The sequence below is a fragment of the Miniopterus schreibersii genome (assembly GCF_964146895.1).
Source record: "Miniopterus schreibersii genome assembly, chromosome: 10".
In the NCBI taxonomy this organism is placed as follows: domain Eukaryota; kingdom Metazoa; phylum Chordata; class Mammalia; order Chiroptera; family Miniopteridae; genus Miniopterus; species Miniopterus schreibersii.
In genome coordinates, this window is record NC_138110.1 from 74,003,399 (window position 1) to 74,028,184 (window position 24,786).

General features: G+C 45.7%; 1 protein-coding gene and 1 pseudogene across 3 annotated transcripts in view; both read left to right on the forward strand.

Moving 5' to 3' along the window:
- Positions 1-24,786, forward strand: part of DTD1 (D-aminoacyl-tRNA deacylase 1) — a 90,108-nt gene that overhangs the window by 19,080 nt on the left and 46,242 nt on the right. The window lies entirely within an intron of this gene.
- LOC308562749 (large ribosomal subunit protein P1 pseudogene) lies at positions 12,873-13,258 on the forward strand (annotated as a pseudogene). The gene has a single exon. The product of its transcript is annotated as a large ribosomal subunit protein P1 pseudogene (transcript).

The window sequence follows — 24,786 nt, forward strand, 5'->3', positions numbered from 1 at the left end:
AACTAGTTGTTTGCCTGCCTTAACCAGATCTGGTTTTGGAACTGGCCACTGACGCCCCTGCACGTTTTCCCACGGCTGCATCAGCACTGAGCAGAGCTCTTACAGGCTGCTGTGTGGAAGAAGAGATTCCGTTCTTGCTCTGAAAGACGTATTTCTAAAGGGAACAGGGCGGGGAAGCAGTAGCAGAGCCACCAGACAGAAGCCATTCTCCCTGTTGCATTTTTGTGGAAGATTATGATCCTGGTAGGCACATCCTGACTATTACTTAGAAAAGATTGCTAGAATGTGAGCTCTTCTGTGGGTGACTAGATGTTGGGAGATTTCAGCACCCTGGTCAGCCATTCCTGATAGTAGAAATTTATCCTTGACTTGTTTTAATCTTAAACGCTTTCTCTTTAGTTAGGGGTGGGGGGTGTTGCCTGTGTCTCATATAGATGGGGCGCATGTGTATGAGAGCAGTTGGGGGTTTTCCTGGTGCGGGGGTGCTCTTCCTGAGCCTGGGGCCCACCTAGTTTATAGTGTTGCCGTTAATTATTTATATTCTCACTTATTTAGTGGAACTGAAAGCCTCCCTAAGTGGAAATGCTGGGAGGAGCTGAAGAAATGAACTTTCAGACACTCGCTGAATTAGCTCACGTGGTTATTCACAAATCACTGGGGTAAGCTGACCAGTGAAAACAGTGCTGGCTTCTAAGTTTGTGCTTCTCTGAACATCACCGTGACGCCTGTATTTCCCTTCACACACCTGTCTTAGCAGCAGGCGTCACCATTGTGCCCGAGAACCGTGGAATGCCGAGTGGGACATTCGCAATTTCTGTGGGCCGGGAAGAAGGGTCCAGGGCCGCTGGTGGAGGGGGAGCCCCACCTGGTTTCCTTTATTTGCTCTTCTGGTGACAGGGCAGGCTTTGCAGGGACTCGTGCTCTGGAATCCAGAAGGTGAAGTGGGGGACCGATTAGGACACAGGTGGCAGCCCCATTGCAGGTGCCCAAAGGGGCTCACAATGCCTGTACATTTCAGTTTGAGGGACAAATCTAATGAGAAGTATTCTGAATATAAGGAAGACTTATGTTGATGCCCATAAGTTTACATTTTTTCATAGAAGAATATTTATTTAATGTAGGCTTTCTCTTTTTATTCTGTTTTTAGTGTTGAACTCCAGATGCTAATTCCCTGATTTCTGTTGGTTTCAACTGAGTTTTTGCATGGCCTGAGCAGACTTGCATCAGGAATGATCTGAGTCTCATTGCCAAAATGATACCCAGATCCTGTCATTTACTCTGATCATTAGTTCATTTGGTGGCATTGATTTATTGAACACTCACTGACTTCCGAGAGTCCCGTTGGCTTATACAGAAGTGTTACTAAAACAAACGCGGCCACTTAGCAAGAGCTTCTCCATGACAGAGTTTTTGGTGTTGCTTCTGTTCATCTTTGTCACAGTATCATGGTGGGTGTGGTGATAGCCCTGAGTCCTGGGACCTCGGCTGCTGCACAGAGGGCTTCCCAGCAAGGCAAGGCTAGCACCTGCCAGGCCTCTTGGGCGATGGGATCACCCCTGGCTTTCTTTCAGTGTGAACATCCACTTTCATGACTTAGGAAACAGCACAGCCCTCTCCAGGGAGGACTGGGTGTGCAGGCTGCTTGGCTTCTCACCTCCCTCAGCCCTGCCCTTTGCCCACCAGCAGCCAAAATGTGTACTGAGTCCTGCCAGCGGGGGGGTACCCCGCCCAGGGCATGCCCAAGGCTGGCAGGAAAGGTTGGGATCCTTGTAGGTGTTTCTAAGCAGGCTGGCTTCTTCCTAGTTGGAGAGGTGCAAAGGATCGCTTTTATTTCAGCATTTTAACGTGTTTCCATGTAGACAGTTGTCCAAGTTGGTGCACTGTAGAATTAAAAAGAAGCCTTCCCAAGAGATACGTGCCTCTGCCTGGGGACCCACTGATGGACTGACTGCTCAATTGACCTTCATTTTACCTGCTTAAATCTACAGCATATGTTACCCAAATTGCAAATATTGAAGTTTGTTCCCTGCTGTTGGAATATGGCTGAGAAATGGAAAACTATGATCTCCTCTTCTACCTTTGACACATACAACATTTCTAATCTCCAGCTAGAGCAAAACATCTGTTTTGCTTTTAACAACTCTCTCAGGGCACTAACGAGTTAGTGTGTGTAAGGTTTAAGGGCTTTACTTATTTGTTCTTTACTTATTTATATGTATTTTGGGAAGATTCTAAGTTATTTTAATCTTCTAATCTCATTGGTGGATGCGTTAAAAAAGCAAACTTCTTACCTTGCTGACTTGACCTGCTGAAGATGAACTAGCATCTTATTTTATTCCCAGAGGAGGGAGGTAACATTTATCCTCCATGGGTCTGTACATTGAGCACAATAGTAATTTAATTACACAGACTCAAGGTTTAAATTTGGGATTCTCAGCTTTTTAGCTAATTTATCAGGAGCTTTCTAGCCTTGGGCAAATGTACAAAAATGTTGGACAGGTCTGTGGTGTTTTGTAGGAAGCCTTGTTCAAACATTTGCATTATCAACAGAGAGAGGGAAGAATGTTCTGGAAGTGACAGAAATAAAAAATGAAGCCCTTCCTATAATTTTTTCCAAAGGACTGCCAATTGGTAAAACACTTAACTACACAGAAGGGTTTTGCCAGCGTACTCTAGTTTAGGTGCAGTCTGACTGAAGGGGCTTTATCTTTTTTAATAAGTTGGTCTCTAAGAGAAGGTAAGGACGTATGGTAAGCGGGGTATGAATTGGGTCACATGGTCTTTGGGGGGTTCACGAATAGCTCTGGGCTTGTCCTCCCAAGTTTTTTGTGTATCTGTGTGTGTGTGAGTGCCTTTTGCTGAGAGGGTCCAGGGCTTTCATCTGATTCTCAGAAGGCCCCAAAGAAGCGAAGGTGCCGGCGGGCTGGGACTGCTGTGTGCTGTGCGCAGGGATTTCTTACCACGCTCCCCAGACTCGGGGCCGCCGGGCATGGTCCTCAGAGGCCGTTTGAAGACCACCGGCTTCAAACCACTGAGGGTGTGTGTTAAACTGCAGAGTGTTGGCACTGCCCCTTCACTCCCAGGTTTTCTGAACCAGAGTCCCTGGCATGTCTGGGTGTGGAAGGCAGAAGAGTGGGATTTATGTTTTTAGCCAGTTCTTCGTGAGCTCGTCAAGTACACTGATGTCTGAGGACTGTTGGCCGGAGGAAATGGGACATTGCCGTTTTCATCTGCTCCCGGCCTTGGTCTCCTCTGGACCACCCTTTCCTCTCCTCCCTCCACCCTCAGCTGAAATGTCTAAAAATACTTTACAATTTGTGTTACTGCAGCTGCCAGGAAACAAGATGCCTGGGCTTGATTGTTATTATTTTTAAATATATTTCTTTTTATTTTAGAGAGAGAGGGAGAGAGAGAGAGAAACATAGGCATCAACATCGATCGGCTGCCTCTTGCACGCCCCCTGCTGGCGATTGAGACCACACCCCGAGCGTGTGCCCTGACCAGGAATCGAACCGTGACCTCCAGGGGTATGGGGCAACGCTCAACTGCTGAGCCACACCAGCCGGGCCGGACTTGATTATTGAGGTCACAGATGAGGCTATTATTCATCGATGCCCCTTGGTGCCTCAACTGCCTTCCCCCCACAAACATAGCAGTGATGAAAGTGTTCCCAAAGCATGGTGCCTTCCTGACACAATTACTGATGTGTCAGGGAAAAGCTGATAGAGCAGCAACAGCTCAATAAATCGGTGACTGATGATGGGTCTCCGTGCTAAGTGACACTGAGGCATATGCTACTGGAATAACTTGTTTCTTAAGAGAGATGAACCCGATGAATGGGTTCCCCAGTGGCTGCGTGAGATTGCAGTGGTGTAACCTTTTAAGATTTTAAGTTGAAAAGCTATTTATAAGTCTCTTGGCCTTTTGGGTACCAGACATGGATGGAATGCCTTACTCATCGATCAACTTATTGATGGGACTAGAATAAAAACCCAGGGTGATCAACACCTAAGTCTTTGCTTAGAGAATTGCAATTTAATGAAGCATATAAATGTCAAGGTTTCATGGGGCGTTGGCCAATCATTTACGTTTAAACACACATGGGACATTGTTAAGGGTTCATATTTTATGATGTAAGGTCATGGTAAAAGCTTTTCACATTGAGTTGTGGGACTAGTTTCCTGCAGACTGTTTACTGTTTCTTGAATGTGTTTTTTTTATTTCACCTGAAATGAACTCCTTCCATCTCTACCTGTTGCCATCTTCCCATCTTTTTTTTTTAAATCCTCACCTGAGGATATTTTTTTCCATTGCTTTTCAGAGAGAGTAGAAGGGAGAGAGAGAGAGGGAAACATTGATGTGAGAGGGACCCATCGATTGGTGGTTGCCTCCTGCATGGGCCCTGACCAAAGCCAAGGATTGAGCCTGCAACCAAAGTATGTGCCCTAGACTGGAATCGAACCCGAGACCCTTCAGTCCTCGGTCTGACGCTCTAACCATTGAGCCAAACCAGCTAGGGCCCATCTTCCCATCTTTTAAGATTCATTTTGGACAGTGCTTCATTCGTTATGGTTATCTCAGTGCCCATCCTGGTGAGGTCACTGTGGCATGGCACTGACTTCATTGTGGTTAATGCACTTAATAGTAGTGTGTGTTTGTTCATTGGTTAACTTGTTTGCTTGCTCATTTATCCGCTTATTGTTCCGCCCACCTGCCCACCACCCACTCATCCACCCATTCCACCCAACAGGCACTTACAGAGTACCTCTGTGTGGCCTTGCATGTAGGCACAGCACTGAGCCGAAGCTGTACCCTCATAGACCTTGCATTCTAATGGGAAACATACAAAAACAAGTATAATTTAAAATCGGAATAAAGAAGTCCAACCAGGGAGTAGAGAATGCTCTTGGCGGGGGGCTACCTTAGGTGCAAGTGCTGGATAAAGACAGTGAGCCGAGAGGGAGCCAACCATGTGAAGACTGGGGAAGAATGTGCTAGATGAAGAGGTCAGCAAGCACAGAACCCTGGGGCAACTGGTGGCAGGAAGGCCCATGTGGTGGAGCTTGGTGGGTGGCAGGGAGAGGGTGGGACACGAGGGCAGAACTGAACCCCGGGCCTGGTGGTGCGAGCAAGGCCTATGGCCAGAGTGAGGAGTTTAGATTTTATTGGTAGTAAGCTGGAGAGTTTCTAGAATGTGAGAGCATTGGTGTGTGCTCAAAGAGATGGGTGAGACTGGATTGTAGTGTGGGCTGGGGCCGGGGCGACGGAGAAAGTACAGTGAGGAGCAGGTGCCCCTGACAGAGGAGAGGCGGAGAGGCAGGGGCACTCCGGAGGCCCTCAGCCAGTCTGGTGTCCCGCCTCCCACGACAGAGCGTTTCTGTAAATGGCTCAGCATTGGGTCGTGGTTCACTGCAAGGGGTACCCTCCCCGTCCCTGCCTCCAGGGCAGGACGGCGAAGGGTTCCGAGGCGCGAGTTTCTAGGATGAGGTTAGACATTTAGACATCAAAAGATGTGATGCTACCCGGCTTCTGAGTGATCCTTCGGCACAGTTTAGACACAAAACAAAGGGGAAAAAAGGCCCATTTCAGGGATTTGGCCCCTTCTTCAGGTCAACTCGAAGCCAGATCTCTGTTGCCCAGCTTTCCCACAATGCAAAACATCTTTAATTATAAAACCTTCTTAGTTGTAAAAATCCCAAGAAACAACATTTATATAGAATATGATTTATGTATATTATTTTTACTTATATTGTCAGGGTAGTTTCTAAATCTAAGTGTTCGGAGCTTGTCAGAGGGAAAAGATGGATTTCTGTTTGGAAGGGTATGTTTCCTGGTGCTCATTGAACTTGGAAATTTGGGGAAGTGATTGTCAGAAGGGCTGTAGCAGGTCCTGAGGCAGAGCAGAAATCCAGGGCTGGAGGAGGTGGCTGTGCCTGGACGCCGGGCGCCCTTGGCTGGTCGCAGGTCAAGGATCTCACACTTGCCACCTGCCGGATTCCATCACCTTAGTTATTTGTCAATCTGAAATGCAGAATAGCACTTCCATGAGGATTCTTCACATAAAATGTTTTCCTTCGACTACTTTCCATAAAATGTGAAGCTAATTTCTTTTTCTATTTTTAATCGTGAAAGTGAAGCCCGGAAGCCTCAATTTCTGTGTAATGGAAAGATCTGAGCTTGTGCCTTGTTTCCATTTCCATTCCTGCTCGGTTGGGAACACGATGCCCACAGAATGTGCCCCGGCTGCAGAGGCAGGGCAAAGGCTCTTCTTAACTCCTGGTGTCACTGTTGGGTCCTGGAACCTGAGCAGTTTCTACAAAGTTTCATTTCAAAATCCAGACCAGATCTGGCCTCATGCTCTGTGCATTCCTTTTGTTTGTTTGTTTCATGTCTTCCCTTCGCCTCCTTCACTTTCTTCTGGGAAGAGTCTCTTATTATTACTTTTTAAATTTCATGCAAGCAGTGTATTAACTTGGAGGTGCTAGTTTAGAAATATTTTTTATTCATAAATTTTTTAGTAGTCCTGGGTAGAAAGGTATTTTTATAGAAACAGTTCTTTTACTGTCTTTTATTTTTCTCATGAGTCTATAAAATAACATTTTTATATCAATTTTTTTGTTTTATACAATAGGTAAAGTCAATACCCTTTAAAAAATTAGAAATTTAAAATACATTAAAGATGCTTTTAACTATAATCTCTCATTCTCAGAGGTAACACCATTAATAAGTTCTACGTATTATCTTCCAGACTTATTGGAAATATATTCCTGCCCTGCATGGCTCGCTGGTTGAGCGTTGACCTGTGAGCCAGGCGGTCACGGTTCGATTCCCCGCAGGGCACATGCCCGGGTTGTGGGCTGGATCCCCAGCAGGGGGCGTGCAGGAGGCAGCCGGTCAATGACTCTCATCACTGATGTTTCTGTCTCTCTCTCCCTCTCCCTTCCTCTCTCTGAAATAAAAAAAGAAATATGTCTACCCACAGTTATACATACTCATAGAAAATACATGGTATCTCTGGGAGTGTGTATATTATAAATTTTTAAAAATTGTAGTAAAATATACATTACATAAAGCTTACCATTTTAACCATTTTGCTATTTAAAAAAATACGTTTTCATTGATTTCAGAGAGAAGAAGGGAGAGGGAGAGAGAGAAATATCAATGAGGAGAGAGAGTCATTGTGCAATCACTGGCACTAAGGACATTCATGTTGTGCAGCCATCACCGCCATCCATGTCCAAAACGTGCTCATCTTCCTCAACTGGAATCTATTCATCAACACTAACTCCCCCTCCCCCCGCCCTCCGGCCCTGTCCGTGAACTTGACTACTTTAGGGATCTCACATAAGTACAGTCACACAATATTTGTCTCTTTGTGTCTGGCTTATTTCACTTAGCCTAATGTCGTCAGAGTTCACCGGTGCTGTAGCATGTGTCATCGCTTCACTCCTTGCTAAGTGTGAATACTAGTCCATTGTATGTATAGAGCACATTTTGTTTAGCATTCATCTGCTGATGGACCTTTGGGTGGTTTCCAGTTTTGGCTGTTGTGAGTAATGCTGCTGTGAACACTGGTGTACAAATATCTGTTCAAGTCCCTGCCTTCACTTATTTGTATATACACATAGAAGTGAAATTGCTGGATCATATTTATAATTATTTGTTTAATTTTTTTGACTAATTTCCCTGTCATTTTTCTAACATCCTTGTCAACACATATTCTTTTCTTTTTTACAATAACCATCCCAGTAGACTTCTTTCCTGAACCATTTGAGGAAAATGTTATGTACCTGATGCCCCACCACCCCTGAAAACATTAGTGTATATTTCCTGCAAACAAATACATTTCTCACAGAACCCCAAGACACTTACTAAAAGCAGAAAATACCACTAGCATTTTAGTACCATCAATCCTCAGGCCCTATCCATGTTTTAGCAGATTTCCCAGTAACTAGTCTTTTATAGTGGTTCAGAATCATGCGTTACATTTAATTGTCATGTGTCTTTAGTTTCCTTCATTCTAGATAAGTTCCTCAGACTCTCCTTGACTTTCATGACCATGGCCCTTTGGAAGAGTATAGGCCAGTTATTTTGAAAAATGTTCCCCAATCTACGGTTTCTTAGCCATAGATTGAGGATGTGTGTGTGGGGGGGTTCCTTAGCTGTAGATTGAGGGTGTGTGTGTGTGTGTGTGTGTGTACATATGCATATGTACGTGTGCACATGTCCTTGACCTGAATGGCACTGTATTGCATATAATGTGAAACACGCTTTTTCCTCTGCCTGGCAATGTCATCTGCTCTGTTACACCTATGGCTAGTTCATTCATTTGAACTGCGAGATAAGATTGTCATATGAATATGCTACATTTTGTGTAGTTGTTTTTTAAATGGGCTTATGGAGTTGCCAATTTTTTGCTGTTACCAAATGATGATGCAAAAATCATCCTTGTTTACATTTCTTTCTGTGGATGTAGGTTTTCTAGGTAATAGACTTTTATTATTATTTTAAAATTTGAAATATTTCGAACATGCTAAAAGTAGAGACAATAACATAACAAAACCCGGCTTCAGCGAATGTTAATAGCGACTCTAGAATCTTTAATTTGGTAAAGTCGCTGTCCCATTCAGTAAGTGGGGCTTTTACTGAGGCTTGCTCAAAGTTAGTGTCCCGCTGAGTGAGAATTATTGCTGATGAAATCGCCTCAGAAGTGTGTAGCTTTATTCCAGAGAGAGAGCTTTTGGGAAAACCAGCCAGATTTAAAGAACAGAAAACATTAGGCCTACCACCCAGATGTGAACAGTGAATAAAACACCAGGTAGGCTCAGCCAACTTTTATTTTAGTCTTTCCTCACATCTTTCTTAATAGAATTTAATAAAATGAGACAGGAGAGGAGGCACAAAAGGTTAAGAATAATACGCCTGGAAGACTTGCTCGGAAGCCTGATGCAGACTCATTGCTCCCCGTGGACCCATTCCTTGGCCCTGGTGTCAGGTGAGATGAGAGGTGTGTTCAGGAATTCCTTCCAAGGCTGTTTCAGGATCCAGGAGAGCTTTTCGATAAATCAGCTCTGTCCCCATATGTGATATAGGCCAGTCAAGGGAAGAAGGACAGGAAACAGGCCAGCACCCAGCCGACGTCACCAAGCCGAGGGAAACAGAATTCTCTAAGGATAAATAAATACTCAGGACTTAGGGAGAAATGATAGCAATAGGCGGCATCGGGAGTTTTACTGGAGCTGCTCATTTTTTAACCTGAGGAAATGGAACTGCAGAGGAGGGTCCTGTCTCCTAATTCACACACCTGCAGGGAGGGGTCAGTGTCTCTCTCTGGGTTACAGGGTCCTCAGGCCGCTTGTAGCCCCTGCCAGACACGGAGCCATGTGGCCAGTTGTGTCTTCCCACCAGTACAGGAAAATGTCATCCACTTCGAGCTTTGGAGACATAGTCTCAATACCTAGAAATGGAGTCTCGTGTTCCTGTCACTGGGTGTTTCATGGGTTTTGTTTTTAATGCTTAATAACATCCTCAGGAGAATTCCTCCTGGCTTGTGTACTGATAGCAGAAGAAAAGGCGCCATGGGGGTTTCTTAATATCCGCACTGCACCAGGATCCTATTTCTGGCTGAAATGGCTTTTGGGAGGACTGTGTCTTTCAGTGTTTGCCTCGTGATGCCTGTATCGGGGCTAAGGAGGAAAGGCCTGTGGCTCCAGCCTGCAGACAGCAGCAATCACAGTAACCACACTCGGAAAGTGGTCTGGGGTTCTTCTGGATTCAGTGTCCTCAGTGTTTGAAGTACCTTGTGTTTCACGGCTATAGCAGTGGAACATCTGTCTTTTAGCATACAGCAAGTTATCTTGCTTCAGTCATCGGTTTAGGATTCCGGCATAGATAGTAATTCTGAGGGGTTTTCCCCCATCCTTTCTAGGATGCAGAGTATTTGGCATTGGATATGATGCCATCTGGGGCCTCAGATTGCTCTTGTAGGTCTCGGAGGCCCGTAGGTGCCACTGTAATGAGTGCCAAGGCTCTGAGAGAGACCAAAGCAGAAACAAGCCCTCTCTGGGCGAGGGTGAGAGCAGGACAGCCACATCAGACCTTCACCAGGTACCGTGTTTTTGTGGCCATCAAGGCCCGTGGTGAGCTGGCAGCGTTTTACCTGTAAGAGGCTTAAATACGCATTGTGGAAGAATGTTGTGTGAGCTTGTGCTGCAGGTGCACGCTGGTGAGCTTGCAGTCAGCATCTCAGCAGGGAGGGCAGGGTCGTCCCCAGGTCTCCTTGTAGCCTCGTGTCTACCATTCACCCCATCTCCTCTTTACTAAAGGCTGGGGAAAACACAAAATGCAGAGGATAGCTTTTCCCTTCTTGATTTTCCTTCCTGAAGGCCCTTGAGGAGTTTGAAGAAAGGAGAAGAGTTCGGAGCAGGGTTGGGAACTGGGTGCCTGCGACTTTTGGCTTGCCTGCTACTAGGTGACTTGGGCCACATCCAGGACCCCTTGGTGTTGGTGTTAGGAGTCGGGCCAGCTGATCCTATGGGGCCTTTCTAGCTTTAGAAATCTGTGATTCTGTAGTGCTGCTGGTTGGCCGTTTGTGGGACCGCCTTCCTCACCTCCCCTCTGGCTCTCTGCTGAGGCCTTCATCTCCGGGAGAAACCCACAACCCCGGGTGGTTTTGGGATCTCCACTAGGGACTACCGGGGTCTGTGCAGGCCTCGGCCTCTGTGCCTGGATGGAGATCAGATGCCGGCAGAGGAGGGCGCGCATGCTAATGGGCCATGTGGGCCGGGTTGGGTTTCAGGCTCTTCAGTCCTGACCTGACACGAATCAGTTACACTTGGCTTTACCTTCAGCTCTGCAGAACAAAGCAAGGCCCTGACAGTGGGGAAAAGGCATTCCTTTGCTCCTCTAATCAATCAACCTGAAAGTCTCAAAGGCCCAGTGTTCCAGAAATAACAAATGCGGATAACTCAACATTTGTATTAAAAATCTTTATCTTCCAGAATGTATTGGTGTTTTTATTGGCTTTGAGTTGGAGGCTAATTTCTATACTTGACCCATAACTGTATATGTAAAAATCGAGCCAGTTACCTCCCTTTGTTTCCTTTTCGCAAGTATTTGTTAACCACCTTTCATGGGCCAGATTTTGTGTTGGTCATGCATACAAGAAGAGAAATAAGGCACGGTTTCTTCAATAGGCTTGTGCTTTAATGATATGGAAATCACACTGGGACGGTTCTGAGGGGACATCATTGACCTGCTGCTGAGGGAGCGAGTGGAATGCACAGAGCCTTGGGCGGGGAGATGGTCATTGGAACAGGCGTCCATGAGCAGATATCAAACATTTGAGTTGAGCCTTGAAGGGTGAGGAAGAGTTGGCTGGGTCTGAACGCTTGAGACAGGAGCTGGCACATTCCTGGGAGAGTGTGAGCGAGGGGAGGGAAGCTTGAACCTGCCTGGTGGGATAGCAAGCAGTCGTCTGATGGGGCTAGAAGGCTGCTGGTGAGAGGACGGTGAGCCTGGAGAGGCAGGCAGGTGATGGCTGTGTGCAGTGTCCACCTAGGAGCTTGGGGCTTGGTCCGTTGGCAAGGGGCAGCCATTGTGGAGAGTTCAGCAGGATGGGAAGGTCAGATTTACTTGTTAGCTAGGACCCTCTTGTAGCAGGGTGGCAGATAGATGGGACTGCGGAAGACGAGAGATGGGGGGACCTGAGAGGTCAGCACTGCGCTGGGCCAGACTAGCAAGGAGCAGAGTGTGAGCCAGTGGACAGAAGGGATTGGTGAGCCGTGGAGAATGAGGACAGCCAAGGACGTGGCTTGGGTTTCTGGCGGAGGTGACGAAGGTAGCGATTTTCAACCTTTTCAATCTCCTGGCACGTAAACTAATTACTAAAATTCTGCGGCACACCAAAAAATAGATTTTTTGACAATCTGACAAAAAATAACCTTGATTCATTCACAGCAGACGATTATTGTTGTGCTGGCTGTTGTCATTGTTTTATTTGATAATCTAAGGGAAAAGAGGTCAGTGCCCCTGGCTAAACAGGCAGGTGTTGCACACTTTAAAAATTCTTGCAGCACACCAGTTGGAAATCGCTGGACTAAGGGATGGTGGTATCAGTATCCAAGATGAGTCCCCATCAGGAACATTGCTTTTAAGAGGTCTTTTTTGTTTCTTGAATTACTGTGGGTCTTACAAGTTGCTCTATTTGTACATCTTATCTCATCTCTCTGGTGCTGTTAGTTTTTCTCAAGTGCCAGTGACCCTGGGTGGTTGATGACCAGTTGCTTACGTAGGAAGGTGGTGCAGTTTTCTCACCTGATACCGTGGCAGGCCTTGCTGAAAGTGCCAGCTGCAGGATCTGTAGCTGTCGGTGGGTGTGTATGCCCTTGTACCTGGTACCCTCAATCTAGACCGCTGGTTCTCAACCTTGGATGCACATTAGAATCACCTATAAAAACTCCCAATGCCTCGGCTATACCCTGGATCCATGACACCAGATTCTCTGAGGGTGGGACCAGAGGTTGTTCCAGTCTGCATTCAAGATTGGGACCACTAATCTGGGCTGTAGGTGCAGGGACCAGGAGGACAGGCCACTGTCCTGGCCCACTGCCTGGGTGGGAGTCTTTTACCTAGAGCACCTATAGGTCTGGCTAGATAACTTTCAGGGCTCAGTTTTAAATGCCAGACTCCTGTTCAAAAGAAGGAAAAAATACCTTTAAAGGTAGTATAATGTAAAAATATTTCCTTTCATCTGTAGTCCGTCTCTGGACTTGTCATGGGACTTTTTATTTGCTATTTAAAGCCATTTCAGCTTTTCCCCAGCTGCCTACGGTAAGGTGCTCGGTTCTTCCGAGGAGGCTAAGGCCGCGTTGGGGTGAGGCCCTCCCTTCATCCGGCCCCCAGCACTGCTCCTGGCAGCGCCGGCCCACTACCCGCCCACACCATGGCCTCTGAGCTCGCCTGGATCTACTCGGCCCTTCTCCTGCATGACCATGAGGTGACGGTGACAGAGGATAAGGTCAATGTCCTCATTAAAGCAGCTGGTGTAAATGTTGAACCTTTCTGGCCAGGCTTGTTTGCAAAGGCGCTGGCCATTGTCAACATGGGAGCCTCATCTGCAGTGTAGGGGCTGGTGGACCTGCCCCAGCAGCAGGTGCTGCACCCTCAGGAGGCCCTGCCGCCTCCACCGCTGCTGGAGGCAGAGACAGAGGAATCCGAGGGGTCTGATGATGACATGGGCTTTGGTCTTTTTGACTAAACCTTTCGTAACACATTCAATAAAAGGCTGATCTCTGCTGAGAAAGAAAAAAAAGCCATTTTAACCAAGGACAAATTAAAATTCTAATTTAATCATGAATTTTATGGTTTACCTTTAAATTGTCCAGTGCCAGTTTTAAGTGCAAATTTAACTTACATGTGGAGTCATTGAAATTACACAGTTTGTGTTTTGCAGCTTATGCATGTGTATTTTGTTCTTACCAGAACAGTGGGAATGCTAAACAAAAATAATGGACCTATTTTTGTTTTGCTTCTTGATAAAGGTACGTTCTGCCAGCACCCTCTGCCTGCTCAGGTCAGCGCCCGCGAAGTCAGCCCCGCCACCCTCTGTCACACAGCAGCACGTTCCTCCTCCCTCCTTGCCCAGCACCCTGCACTCCCGGCCGCCTCTCCTGGCCGCCTTTCTTCATGCAGAGCCTGCCCTCCCTCCCTGTACTCCTGGCTTCCTGTCCCCGTCACCTTAATTCATTCTGTATCCTGCCCCCACCTCCATCTCTTCGTGTACTCTGGGGCCTCCTGCCTTGCTATGCTTCTTACTACTTTTGTAAGACCACCTTCTAAAATATTACAACTGTATGTACTGGTTATTTGCTTTTAAAAATTGTTTATCTCCCAGCTAGAATATAAGTTCCCCGAGGGCAGGGATCTTATACCAATTAAAGGAAGGCAGTAAGTAGTTCAGAACTGAGTATGTGATACTTGCTAAGAATATCACGTTATAATGTAGGTATTACAAATTAATGGCAGATGAAAGGGCTTCTCAGTGAGCGGTAATTGGGTAACTGGTTGGCAAGTATAGAAAATTAATCATTTTAGATCCTTACTTTATACCATACTTAAAATAAGTTCCAATGGAATTAAAGACATAAATGTAATTCTAAAAAATCTCCTGGCGAGTACTGGTCTTCCTAGATATCAGAGTGTATTACAACACGGCAGAAGTGAAAAACGATGGTGCTGGCAGAGCAAGAGAGAACCTATTGGTAGACTAGATGAGAGACCTGAATGAAAACCTGAAAACATTTTTAGAGCTCTGGCCAGGTGGCTCAGTTAGTTGGAGCATTGTCCCAAAAGGTTGCGGGTTTGATTCCCAGTAAGGGCACATACCTAGGTTGTGAGTTCCATCCCCAGTTAGGGCACATACGGGAGGCAGCTGGTCTGTTTCTCACATTGATGTTTCTCTCCTTCTCTCTCTCCCTCTTCCTCTCCCCCTCTTTCCCTCCCTGTCTCTCTTCCCCTCTCTCTCTCCCTCTTCCTCTCTCCCTCTCAAATCAATAAAACATATCCTTGGGTGAGGGTAAAAAAAAGTTGTAAAAAAAAATTTTGAGTAAGAGGTTAGGTTAATAAGGGAAGCTTCAGTTTTATACATATGCAAATAAAGTACCTTAGGGTGTTAAAAGAACCTCCTTTTTGAGCATTCATATTAACAGTAAGATCAGATTATTATTTTAAAAAGTAACCATGGAATACTATGCAGCTGTAAAGAAGAAGGACCTCGTACCCTTTGGGACAGTATGGATGGACCTGGGGAATATTATGCTAAGAGAAATAAGCCAGGAAGAGAAAGACAAACATCACATGATCTCACTTATATGTGGAATCTAAAGAACTTAATAAACTGATGAACAGAATAGATTCAATGACATGGAAGCAGGGATCAGACTGACGAATCTCAGAGGGAGGGAGGAGGGCGGGTGGTGGTGGGGGAGAGTAACCAAAGAACTTATATGCATCTATGCACAACCCAAGGACATGGACAATGGTGGGGAGAGGGACTGGGGAGGGGGGTGACCCCGGGTGGAATGGGTCATTGGGGAGGAAAAGCGACATTTGTAATATTTTAAACAACAACAAAAAAGTAACCATGACATAAATGTTTATGGGTTCTGTTTTTGTATTTTATTTTTATCTGTAATTTAAAATATAAAGTTATTTCCAAGAGTGTTTTTGGTTATTAGAATGTTTATGTTATAATATTCCATTTAAATTTAATTTCAGTAGCAGCAAAACAGGAATCTTGAATTTTAGGGTCAAAAATACAGTCTAGGAAATGAGGATCCAGTGGGAATGCTTCTTATTCAAAATTTTTGTTTTTCAAACAAGGTCATGGACTCTTAAATTAATCTAGACAAAAATAGCTTCGATTACCACTGGATTTATGCAAATTATTATAATAGACTAATGAGTTAATCAGCTAGAAGCCCATTCTAACCACTGATATACTAGACCAATTGCTTTATCTGCCTGGGTTAGTTTTCTTGCCTTTTTAAGTGCGTGTAATAATTTCTGTTTATAGCAAGGGTTATTCCGTTTTATTACGGCAATTCTTCTGAAGTATACATTTTAAAAACTTTGTATTAGAGAAAACTTCAAACCCACATAAAGAGGGTAGGTAGCACAGCAAACCACATGTACCCACCACCCTGTGTCAGTGACCGTGACCCATCACAGGGCACGTGCAGTGGGCGTCCTCGTGCGTGGCACAGCGGGGGCACCGCTGACGGGGACCAGCTGGAGAGAGGTGGGCGAGCACCCTGCAGAGGGAATGTGTGGGATGACAGACGCGTTCGTTGTATGGCCCTCTTCTTTCCCTGTGTGATGGGCATTTAGCTTGCTTTCGTTTGTTTTTCTGACACAAACAGGCAGCGTGGCACTAGACAAGCTCGTATGTAAATCTTCCCCACTCGTGTGAGTGTTTCTGTGGGACCATGGAGGAAACACCTAAATACGAAGGGGGCTTGGATATACTCATTCCCCCATGAAGTTACTGTCTTTTTGCTTTTTTCTTAGAAGTTCTAGGTTAATTATTCTCAATGGAAATACCCTTATTGGGATTATTATTATTATTATTAAAATATATCTTTATCGATTTCATAGAGAGGAAAGGAGAGGGAGAGAGAGATAGAAACATCCATGATGAGAGAGTCATGGATCGACAGCCTCCTGCAGGCCCCCGACTGGGGATGGAGCCCGCCACCCGGGCCTGTGCCCTGACCGGGAATCGAACCCGATCGCCTGGATCCCAGGTCCACGCTCAACCGCTGAGCCACGCCCGGCCGGGCTGGGGTTATTTTAAGAAATGCCAGCTGCCACAGCAGACACTCAGGAGTCTGTGTGGCTTGCCACAGTCACTGTCATTCTCACCAGAGTGCAACGTGGGCTGGCGGACCTGCAGAGGCTCCCTCCAGCTTGTGATGTGGCCTCCTGGCAGGGGAAGAGGGTTGGAGGCGCCTCACCAACTCTTACGCCTCACCCCTGTCCGCGCTCCCACCTGAACCCCTCCCCATGGCAGCCGTGTCACCTCTGTCCATGCTCCCCCCTGAACCCCTCCCCATGGCAGCCGTGTCACCTCTGTCCATGCTCCCCCCTGAACCCCTCCCCCATGGCAGCCGCGTCACCCCTGTCCGCGCTCCCACCTGAACCCCTCCCCCATGGCAGCCGCAGACGCTGGGGGAGCCCTTGGGTGCGGGGTGAGCACTGTGTCTGCTCCTGTCCTCCGTCGTTAGGGGAGAGGCCGTTGTGCATGAGGCTGCCCTCACCCCCAGGCCACATTACGCACCCCAAACACCTGAAGCCTTTGCCCAGCGAGGAATAGGTAATAGGCGAGAATCTCCAATAACCTTGGAGACATTTAAGATAAATATGACCTAAAACTCTACTTTGATCATATTTTTCATGATCTTCTCTGTGGCCACAGATAACCCCTCTAACATTACTTAATTGGGTTACCCAAATGGGCTTGGCCACAGGGGTCCGAGTGAGGGAGTCTAGGCCAATCAGAAAATCAGCCTCACTACTGCCTTAATAGAAGTCTACTGAGTGCTGGGGGTCTTATAGAGAAATAGGGGTTATTAGTCATCTATTGCTGTATAACAAATAACCCGAAACACGTAGTGGCTTAAAATAACAATTCGCATATATTATCTCATACAGTTCCTTTGAATCAGGAATTCAGGAGCGGCTTAGCTGGGTGGTTCTGACTCAGGATCTCTTGTGAGGTTGTAGTTCAGACATCAGCCGGGGCTGCGCTCACTTGGCAATTTGGGGTTAGCTGTTGGCAGGAGGCCTCAGTTCCTCTGCGCATGGGTCTTCCATAGAACTGCTTGACGTGGCTTATGACATGGTGGCTGGCTTCCCCCAGGGTGAGCAGTTCGAGAGAGAGAGAGCCAGGCGGAGGCCATAATGTCCTTTGGGACCTAGCCTCCCAACTCCCACTCCATCATTTCCACAATGTTGGCTACGCAGGTCAGTTCTATCCACGTGGGAGGTGAGTACCCGAGGCCTGAAGAGCAGGAGGCGGGGACCCTTGGGGCCATCTCGGAGGCTGGCTACTGCAGTGGGAGATAAAGCAGGGACAGGGATAAGTGACCCTGAATTTGCCATTTATTGAAAAGAGCATTAACAACAGTTATGTAATACTGGAGATTTGGTTCTTGTGGCCATTGTGGTGTTTTGTATTTTAATGAAAAACAAGCCAGAAATCAGAAACAGGATGTGGGCCTTACCTGCATTGAGGTTTGGGGGGCAGAAGCAGAGATGTTGAGTCAGAAGGCAGGGTGCTCATGGGGGAGCCTGTGTCTCCTCAGACAGGGTGTGATGACCCTGCACTGTGACCCTCCCCGTCTGTTCCAAAGGGTAAGGTCAGATGGGGGGATGCATGGATGTGCAGTGTGTTATGGGAATATCAATTATGGTGGTGAGGAAGCGTTTTGAATGCAGTGAGATTCGTTCAGTTAAACCTGGAAGCAACCGAGTATATTTTTCAGACCAAATGTTTTAGGATTGAGCTTTATTTTTTTGTGCTGGATAAAGATGCTGGTGACTCCACGTGCCTTTGTCACGAGGGGCTGTGATGTCACAGCCGTGGCGTTGGCAGGAGGTGCCTTCACAGTTCTGTAAGGAAGTGTAAGGCCAGGCGGCACCTCCGTTGGCAGTTTCCCTCAGAGCCTTTCCTTTGAGGTTGGGCCTTTGCCCTGTTTGGCATCGCTGCTTGGTAAGTCAAGAATCCTTGCCCCTAACTTACCAGTGTTTCCCATTTCAGGGCTCTGCCCCGTCTGTCTCTTTCATTGTGGGGGAGCGAGGCCTCGCTCAGAGGCCTCATTCTAACTGCGGTTGTGAGGTCTGGAGCTGAGTGTTTGGGTGTGTAATCCCTGAGGTCTGCACAACAGATCTTGGAAAAACGGTAGAAAGTGAGCTTAAGGTCAGGCAAAGATTTCTGAAAATCCATATTATAGGTAGGAAAAGCTTGAATTATCATAAAATACTTGGTGCTCAGTGTTTTAAAATAAGGTTTCTTCATTTGTATTATGTCTATCTACACAAAGCTATTATTTATTAAACCTTTCCAGAACTATCTTGGGGAAGAACATTCCAGGGAGAGCATAAAGGTCTGGCTGTGTGTGTATTTTCTTAAAGACTGAACTGTAGGTCTAAATACCCAAACTGTAGCCAGTCTCTCTTCTATTATACTTAATTTCTAATAATTAAATGCTTGTGTCTTTTGCTTTGTCTTTGCTACAGATATGAATAGATGAAAGTATTGATGGAATTTGACTATATTTTCTAAAATGAAGGAATTGTGCCAGCCAGTTTTATTTCTCAGCGGCCACTAATGATTTGTAATTTGGGCTCAACCACCCCATATAAACACATGGGTAATTTGGTTAGTAAGGGTACAAGAAGAGGAAGACTCATGACTTTACTATTTGTTTTTCTTTTAAATTTTCTTCTAGCTGTATTGAGATATAACTGACCTATAATATTGTATAAGTTTAAGGTATACAGTGTGACGATTTAATACACGTATATATTTTAAGTGATTACTACATTAAAGTTAGTTAACACCTCCATCACCTCACATAATTGTAAGTATTTTCGGTGTGTGGTGAGAACATTTAAGATTACTCTTAACAAATTTCAAGTGTACAATACAGCATTCTTAATATTGTCACCATGCTGTACATTATATCCCCAGAATATGCTCATAACCTTAAATTTTATACAGTTCACCAACATCTTCCCTTTTCCCCTACTCCCCAGCCTCTGGAAACTACCATTCTACTCTCTGTTTCTATGAGGTTGGCTTTTTTAAAATTCTCACTTGGGGATTTTTTTCCATTGCTTTTCAGAGAGAGTGGAAGGGGGAGAGAGAGAGAGAAACGCACCCATGTGAGAGAGACACATCGATTGGTTGCCTCCCGAACTTGCCCTGACCAGGGCCATAAACATAGTGTGTCTCTCCATTTATGATAATTTCCTTTTATACAAATAAAGAACTAATACTTGGAATCTATAAAGAGCATCTACAAATCAGTAACAAAAATGGCCCAAAACACATAGGAAACTGGGAAAAGGCAATTCCCAGCAGAAATTCAAATGGCCACTCAAGTTTAAAAAGATGCTCAATCTCACTGATACTGCAGGAAATTCAAATGATAAGATCCCATTGTTTTGCCTGTTTAGATTGGCAAAATAAAAAATTGACAATATCAATTAACGGGAGTGCAAGGAAAGGGACACTGTGATACACCGTTGGTGGGAGCAAGCTGGGGAAGCCTTTATCAAAGGCGTTTAGCAGCGCTGATCAAAATTAGAACCGGACATAACTTGACTGAGCAGTGCAGATTCTTTGACTCTCGCACAAAAGTCTGTGCTCACGTGCACAAGGATATTGGTGCAAGGGTGCTCAGTGCTGCGTTAGGGAAACACCCCAAATGCTAATCAGTAGAGGAAAGGTTAGAAAAATTATGTCTCATCCATAGTGTAAAATACGCTGTACCAGTTAAAAAGAATGAGGGTGACCTTCATGTACTGCGAATTAAAATCAGATAAGAATAGGAGAGAAGTCTAATCCCCCCCCCCCCCCCCCCCCCGGCCTCGTTCCACTTTCCTTTTATATAGACATAGAGCAGCCATCTGGTCGATTCTGACTTTCTTGTCACATTATTGAACGGCCACAGCTGCTTCAGATAATTCTCTTATGGCTCAAGGATGCTAAGTTCCTGATAAATTAACTTTCTTTTTATGGCTCTTATCTTGGAGTCATTTTTACTGCTTTCATTGTGTACCAGTAATGTAGAATAAATGTCCGGGGGTGGGGGTGGGTCACGCCTCAGGCAGGAGCAGTGTGCCTCTGGCCTGCCGGTGGTCTTGTCCTCTCAGGTCCCTGCCTTTTGTTGTTTTCCTTGGGTCCGAAGGCACCGCTCACCTCTGAGGAGTGGCTCTTCCTTCACTAGGGTTGGCATCTCGAAGAAGTCTTATTTTCATGATCCAGTTTGGGAGAATAGTTTCACAAAAAGTATCCATGTAATAGTTGATTATGTTTCTTGATCTGTACTCCCATCAAAATGATTTCTTCATTATATTTAATAAATCGAAGTATATTTTTCTAAATTTCAGAACAGAATTGCTTCTGTGAGCAGAGCTCATTTTCTGTATGTTTTTGTCCAGTTAAAAACATTTTATTGTGAATTATTTAAGACAAATAAATAAGAAGGGATAAGACAGGAAACACTGGTGTATCCACTTCCCAGCGTAAGAAAGTGTTCTTTTCACTTGTAGCTTCTTGAAGATGTTCCAGTGAAGGGGGGACTGTGCTGGTGCTTTCTGATTTAATATTGGCATCTGGGGTTCAGTTGTTTACTGTTTCTTGTAGTTTTCCCCTGTGATGGGAAATTCTATACAGGGCTCAGTGCTGGAAAAGAGACCAAGCTGAGGGATCAGACTCAGAAAATGGCTTCTTGTGATTTCTTTTTGTTGTTGTTCAAAATATTACAGGTGTCCCCTTTTCTCCCCATTGACCCCTACTGCCCCCTCCCCAGTCCCTCACCACACTATTGTCTGTGTCCTTGGGTTGTGCATATATGCATATAAATTCTTTGGTTAATCTCTCCCCACCCACCCAACGTTCCCTTCCCTCTGAGATTCGTCAGTCTGATCCCTGCTTCCATGTCATTGAGTCTATTCTGTTCATCAGTTTATTTTGTTCATTAGATTCCACATATAAGTGAGATCATGTGATGTATGTCTTTCTCTGCCTGACTTATTTCACTCAGCATAATTTTCTCCAGGTCCATCCATACTGTCCCAAAGGGTACGAGATCCTCCTTCTTTACCGCTGCGTAGTATTCCATGGTGTAAATGTCCCACAGCTTTTTGATCCACTCACCTACTGATGGGCATTTGGGCTGTTTCCAGATCTCAGCTATTGTGAATTGCACTGCTATGAACATCGGGGTGCATATATTCTTTCTGATTAGTGTTTCAGGATTCTTAGGATATATTCCTACAAGTGGGCTCACTGGGTCAAAAGGCAGCTCCATTTTTAATTTTTTGAGGAACCTCCATACTGTTTCCCACAGTGGCTGCCCCAGTCTGCATTCCCACCAGCAGTGCACCAGGGTTCCCCTTTCTCCACACCCTTGCCAGCACATGTCGTTTGTTGATTTGTTGATGGAGCCATTCTGACAGGTGTGAGGTGAGACCTCATTGTGGTTTTAATTTAAATCTCTCTGATGATTAGCGATGTTGAGCATTTTCTCATGTGTCTCTTGGCCATCTGTATGGCCTCTTTGGAGAAGTGTCTATTCAGGTCCTTTGCCCGTTTTTAAATTGGAATGTTTGTCTTCCTCTTGTTGAATTGTGTGATTCTTGTGATTTCTATGTAAATGAAATTTAGGATTTAATAAGGGTTTATAGGAAGCTGTTCTCTGCTCTTTCCAACACTGTTGTAATATGGTGCCCTTAGATGAGCTCCTGAGGCTCTGCCTTCATTTGCAGTACAGGAGACCAGAGCTGGTCTGTTTTCCCACGTGCTTCCCTGCTCTCCCACCAGTCGGTCCGTCCATCCATCCATCCATCCATCCATCCTGGCAGCCCTTCATTGATTCAGTATTCTATGAGCGCCTGCTGTGCTAAGACTGTGTGCCCGGCATGGCCAGGCTGTTGAAGTCCCACCTAGAACCATGAGGCAGCCGTAGACTATCTTGGACCAGCCCTGTCCATCTTGTGGTCCTGCAGTGGCCTCAAAGTGGAGTCCGGGGCAGAGCACACCGCACGGAGGCGCTGGAGCCGGCGTGGCTCTGCTCCTGGAGGCCGTGCTTCCCTGGGCAGGGTTGGGGCTGATGCTGTGGTTGTTGCAGTCCAGCTGCTGGGGGCTATCTAGGTGGCAGTGGATGTCCTCCGCCAAGAGGATGGCGGCCATACAACACGGGTGGCCCTCCTGTGCAGGGCGCCTCAGTGGAAGGGCCTCGCGCAGTGTTCTCTTGCCTTCCTGCACCTCACTTTCCATACGGCGGGTCGGTACAGACTGAACGTCCTGACAGTGGCCAAAGCCGGGACTCCAGGGGCTGCCACTACCCCCTCCTTTAGGCCCCGGGGCCGCAATAATGCAGTGAGTTCCAGGTAGATCCTGGCCTACCCAACTTGGTTACACACATTCTGTTTGAATGATGCCCGAGTTAAAAACATGACAAGTCGCTTTGATAACAGTGTGAAATGTCCTTAGCATTTGGGACCCCTGTTCTTGAAGGGTTACGCTCTTTAGCGTTTGATGACGCACCCATCCTTTGTAAGCCTTTGTTTGCAAGGGTTACTTTATAGTCTGAAATTTTTGAAAAAGTCAGTTTTCATAGTCTTTTCAGTGACTTTGAAATATCTTTACAAAAGAATGCATCTGGTCTACAGGGTTTATTTTTATAATCTCTTGCATGGTCCTTAAAAATGTTTCTTTTTTAACTTCTCATTTTGAAATAATTTTAGACAGAGAAAAGTTACAAAAATAGTACCAAAAAGTATCTGTATGCTCTTCATTTGGCTTCCCCTCACGTTAAAATCTCATATGAACGAAGCACACTTATGGAAAGTAAGAAATGAGCATGGCTACACCACCTTTAACTAATCTCAATCCTTATTTGAATTTTCCCACTTTTTAAAATAATGTCCCTTTTCTTTTCCAGGATCGAATCCAAGGTCCCACATTGCTCTTGCCATGTCTCTTTGGTTCCCTCCAATCTGGGACAGTGCCTCAGTCTTCATGTTATGTATTTGAAAATGTGTAAATCTCAGTGTGTAGAAATCCTTTGACCATAATTTTGTTTTCAGAGTCCCTGTTGCCCCCAGCTATGACCTGACTTCTTCGGCAGAGCCACAGCCAATCATGTGCCTGGCTCATAATTGTTGCTCAGTAAATGGTAGCTGCTGTTGTTTTGATCGTAAGTGAGGCATGGTCATTGGTAATGCCACCAGTAATCGTTACTTACTTACGGAAGAGCTCATCGTTGGCATCTGTGGGCAGATGCTGTTAGTTCACTCAAATGCAGATTTCTGAATGCAGGTGTGAGCTAGGAAAGTGCCAGGAGCATCTGTTTTCAGTCTCAGGACGTCTGGTGCAGTAGCAGGGCTGGCCTGGTGTTCTCTGGTACAGATGCTTGGGGCTCGTATGGATGCATGTCAGGCCTGAAGAAGCCCAGATCGCAGTGTTTAAGTTTGTGCACGGTGAACCACACTTCCAAAGGCAGTCCTGTGGAGTGGCCTTTCCCCAAACCCTCGGCATGCTCTGGAAACATATCGCGGCTGTGAAGGGCTATGTGCAAAGACAGCATTTGGTGTTTACAGGCCGTAGCAAAGAATTCCTTTCTTTCTAGGCTGATATTGGTCGTAAATGTATAGTGGTGGTAGGTGGATGGCAGAGAGGAGGGAAGGTTGTTTTATTTTAGAGTTTTTTATAAAAGTGAAATAATTACCTGGACTCTAGAGTTGTACGTAACTTTTTATTTAACTCAAGAATCCCAGTGTGTGTGTGTGTGTGTGTCGTGTGTGCGCGCTTATGACACAGATAACCACATACAAACACACATGGAGAGACAGATTGAGAGGACCGGGTTGCCAGGACCGAGGGATTCTCTGGGGTGTGGGACTTTCACTGCTAAACCCAGGCCAGGCCCAGGCATGTCAGGTGGCTGGTCGCCTGTGGAGGTCCTACCTGGGACAGAAAGTGATGTGGGTTGGTGCGACCTAGAAGATTTCCGGTGTGAAGTTTCTGGTCGTCATCTTTGGCCATTTGTTCATGTCCCTTTTAAAAGAAATCCTTATGTAAATCACGATTACCAATACTTTATTATTCTTGCTTTTTCAGCTCCCTCCCTACATTTCGCTGGGGAACTTTGAAGCACTTCCCCGATATCCTCTCATTTCTTTACATTTTACTTTTTTAAAGTAGACTATTATTTTGGAGTAATTTTAGATTGACAGAATGCTGCCAAGAGTGGATAGAGTTTCTGAATAACCCCCATCCAGCATACCCTATTGTTACCATCTTAAACATTTCCATGGCACGTTTGTCAAAATTAGAAACCGACATGAGTACGTTACCATTAACTAAATGCCACACTTTATTTGGATTTCACCAGTTTTTCCATTTATGCCCTCTTTCTGTTCCAGGATCCCGTCCAGCGCACCACATTGAGTTTCATTGTCTCTGACAGTTTCTCAGCCTTTCTCAGTAGCAGG